Genomic DNA, 4,876 nt, shown 5'->3' with positions numbered 1-4,876 from the left:
TGTGATAGGTGGAAGAAGGTCAAGGTGAGGGTGATAGGCTGGAGTGGGGTGGGGGCGGAGAGGTCAGGAAGAAGATTGCAGGTTAGGAGGGCGGTGCTGAGTTCGAGCACCGCCCTTGTAACCTGCAATCTTCTTCCTGACCTCTTCGCCCCCACCCCACTCCGGTCTATCACCCTCACCTTGACCTCCTTCCACCTATCACATCTCCATCGCCGCTCCCCCAAGTCCCTCCACCCTAGCTTTTATCTTAGCCTGCCTGGCACACTCTCCTCATTCCTGATGAAGGGCTCTGGCCCGAAACATCGAATTTCCTGTTCCTTGGATGCTGCCTAACCTGCTGTGCTTTAACCAGCAACACATTTTCAGCTCTGATCTCCAGCATCTGCAGACTTCACTTTTTACTTTCTCAATATTCTGACTGTCAGATGCATCTTTGAGGTTGTTAAAGCACGTAAAGGGCTGAGGGGTCAGAGAAAAGCAGAGAATGACCCAGAGATAGACAGCAGAAAGAAATCTGTGATTTTACTCTTTGCTACATTGGCCAATTTCATTCTTCTTTGGTTTGTGTCCGTTTTATATATGTTTTATCTTAGTTATTACGTGGACGATTTTTATCTATTTGAACAAGTTGCATATATGCTGCGGGACATAAGTTGCTGCTCAAATGTGTTTATTTATGTGGTGACGCAGAAGAATTTCAGAGACCAGTTAAAGTACACCATGAAATATCCAGTTATAAAATTAATTCAATTGCTGAATAAATCCAAGTAACTAAGAGACAACATTAGGTACAGCAGATACTGAAACGAGGGTAGTATCATGCTTTTCTAATGTGCAAGGAATGACTTCATCAGAGGGGCAAAACGACAGATGAGAGAAACAAGACCATTGTACAGTGCTGTTGGCAATGATCAGCAAAACAACAAAAGCAGTTATAATCGAAAGCAAAACAACAAATGCAAAATGGAAAGAGGGATTAGTTATGCCTGAAAGAGAAAGAATTCTCCTAAGCAATCACTTCGCAGATACAAACTAAATGAGCTGGCGAAAGGATCATCCTTCATTGCGAATCAGAATAGGAAAGACAACGACAGACTCCTGTTCACTTTTCCTCACGGAATTCTATGATCCACACATCAGGATAAATTAAAAAAGCATGAGAATCTTCCGATTAAAAGCATTAAATAACATACTGTACAAAATGTGCCTGTTAATTATGCATGTAATTTCAGCGATACTTTGTTTTCATTCACTTCCCCCTGAACTGATCCTGATTCACTGCCTTTGATTATTTAATTTTCCCATGATTCTAGGTAATCCAAGATAGACCACAGGGGGGAAAATACCTCTTTTTTGAGGTATATTAGGCGTTGGAGGTGATTTTCTCGAATTCTAGGATCAGTAAGTATTGCATTATTTCGTAAGTTATTGGGAAAAACGAAGAAAACAGTTACCCTTTTAAAGGAAGGAGGAGAGGCAAAGTCTGGGCCCACATGGTCAGTGAATTACAGGAGAAAGAAAACTATACTGCTATCTGACACAGCTATTGATTTTAATGTTCGAGTTAAACTATTGCATCACATCAGTGTGTGTCTCAGAAAAGCTAACAAATAGCGAAATTCACAGCTGGCTGTGCAGGAACCTATGTGGCAGACTTAACAGCAGCTAAGTGAATAGTTTTAAAGTGTTTCAACTATAACCACACTTGCCTTATTTTTATGTCTACAATAGTGAGTATCGTGGATTCTTTTGTGGTGATGTGTTATTGAGATCTGTCTTTTGATTAAACTATATAAAAGATATTTACACTAAAGTAGCCTGGAGCAGTATTTTTTTTATTCAGAGTAGTAACTCTGCTATATTCTGCATCTGTAACTTGTTAAGGTGAAAAGATGGCTTTCAGTAGAACGATGTGATCTTCGTGTTGCATGTGAGAGAATATGGAAAGTGCTATTGATGAGTATCGTTGCAGTAAGGGTGTTTGATCATGAATCCGATCAGATCACATGGAGGCAATGAGAAATTTACTGGCGCTCGGGGGTGTGTTTGTTATGGGCAGAAAAACAGCAGATACAGCCAGGTTACCTCCAGGAAAGTATAGGAAGAAGAGGTAAGTTGTGCGGAATCCCATGTGGCTATCTCCATCTCAAACAAATATGATGCTTGGGAAATGTGATGGACTCTCAGGGGAATATAGCACTGATTGTTTCTGGTACCGAGACTGTCTCTAATGTACCGAGAGATGTGTCAAGTTCCAAGGAGTTGATTGTGACAGGGGACTCTCCAGTCAGATATTACTGTGGTGGACAGCGACAAATCAGAATTGTGTGTTGCCTCCCTGGTGCCAGGATCAAGGATATCTCAGAGAGAATGCAGAATGTTCTCAAAAAAGGTGAAACCAGCAGGAGGTTTTATGTACAGTGAACTAATGACAGAGGAAGGGAAAATGTCTGAGTTCCCGAAAGGAGAATATAAGAAGGAAAGCAGGAAATTAAAAAGAAGTTATTTGAAAAGGTTCCTCATGGGAGATTGGTTGGCAAGTTTAGATCTCATGGAATACGTGGAGAAACAGACCACCAGTCAACAACCCACAAGCCAGGGACACAGCCAGACAGAACGGATTCAGGGTGATCCAGGTAATGATTACAGACGCACACAAAAGACTAGACAAATACAGACAAGAAATTGCGAGCCAAAAATCGTTAATTTCAAAAACCACCAATGAACCTGGGAATGGACCAGGACCATAGAACAGGCCATTACCATAGTACAGGACCACACGCCGCAAGAAACGACATTAAAAGAAAAAAAGGGCAAAACTAACTCACAACAGAGAGGACACCACAACACACTTTCCTGTTAGAAACCTCACAGACAGCTCACAGACACGGAAAGAACAATACTGTCCAATGGACTAAACTACAACCACAGGGAAGCCAAGACAACAGACTTCCTAGCAGGACTGGAATGCACACTCAGAAACAATGGACCGACAGAAGAGACACAGCAAACCGTAAGACAAAGTATCGTATCCCTGATAACAAGGAAAAGACAAACACATAACCTCAACACCAAGGAGGGGGAAGGACTAAAAGCACTAATAAACGATAAGAACATAATCATACTACCAGCAGACAAAGGCAGAGTGACGGTCATCCTGGACAAAGCAGAGTACATCTAAAAAGCGCAACAACTACTTGCAGATACAAACACATACCAAAAAGAGGGAGCTTGACCTCACGCACAGCTCACCAATAGGATAAACAACACACCAAGGAACCTACAAAAAAAACGGACAGATAACCATGTTTGACCGACAGAGAATGAAGCTGAAAATGTGTTGCTGAAAAAGCGCAGCAGGTCAGGCAGCATCCAATGAGCCGTAGAATGGACTTTTCGGGCATCAGCACTTCTTCAGGAACGAGGAAAGTGTGCCCAGTAGGCTAAGATAAAAGGTAGGGAGGAGGGTCTTGGGGGATGGGCGTTGGAAATGCGATAGGCTGCGCTTTTCCAGCAAAGCATTTGCAGCCCTGATCTCCAGCAGCTACAATCCTCACTTTCTCCTACAGAGAATAAAACCTGAAAGCAACAACACCCCCAGATTCTATGGACTACCTAAAGTGCACAAACCAGACGTCCCAACCAGACACTTAGTATCACTAACAGGGACACCATCACACAAACTTGCTAAAGAACTACAGCTGAAACTGAAACACCTGATCAGCGGATCCAGACACTCTATACAGTCAACACAGGGATTCTTGGATCACTTAGAAATATACACATAGACAAGGAAGAAACTATGGTCTCATTCGATGTTATGGCGCTGTTCATTTTTATCGACAAAACCCTAGCCAGAGAAACTTAAGCCAACCTGCGAGACATACAGAACAGACAACAAGACCGGGATAGATAGATAGATAAATAGATAGACAGACGGACAGACGGATCAATCGACAGATAGATGGGTAGACAGACAGACAGACAGTTATATCGATCGTTTGATAGATTGATAGGTGGATGGATGGATGCATAGATGGATTGATAGATAGAGAGACAGAGAGAGACAGAGAGAGACAGAGAGAGACAGAGAGAGACAGAGAGAGACAGAGAGAGACAGAGAGAGACCGATAGGTAGAAGGATAGAACACAGACACACAGACACACAGACACACAGACACACAGACGGATAGTTAGATGTATGGACAGACAGACAGACAGACAGACAGACAAATAGATAGATAGACGGATCAATGATAGATAGGTAGATACACAGACAGACAGACAGACAGACAGACAGACAGATAGATAGATAGATAGATAGATAGATAGATAGATAGATAGACAGACAGACAGGCAGGCAGGCAGGCAGATAAATAGATAGATAGACAGACAGGCAGGCAGATAAATAGATAGATAGATAGACAGGCAGGCAGATAAATAGATAGATAGATAGTTGGATGGATGGATGGATAGATGGATATGTAGACGAATGGATAGACAGACGGATAGACAGACGGATAGACAGACGGATAGACAGACGGATAGACAGACGGATAGACAGACGGATCAATGATAGATAGGTAGATACATAGACAGATAGATAGATAGATAGACAGACAGGCAGGCAGATAAATAGATAGATAGATGGATAGATGGATATATAGACGAATGGACAGACGGATAGATAGATGGACGGACAGACGGATCGGTAGACGGATCGGTAGATGCATAGACAGACAGGCAGATATATCTATCTATCTATCTATTTGTGGAAAAATAGATAGTTGGATGGATGGATGGATAGATGGATATATAGACAGACAGACAGAGACAGACAGAGACAGACAGAGACAGACAGAGAGATCAATGATAG

This window comes from Hemiscyllium ocellatum, chromosome 49, assembly GCF_020745735.1.
Source record: "Hemiscyllium ocellatum isolate sHemOce1 chromosome 49, sHemOce1.pat.X.cur, whole genome shotgun sequence".
NCBI classification, from domain to species: Eukaryota; Metazoa; Chordata; class Chondrichthyes; order Orectolobiformes; family Hemiscylliidae; genus Hemiscyllium; species Hemiscyllium ocellatum.
Note: the sequence above shows the minus strand (reverse complement) of the source record.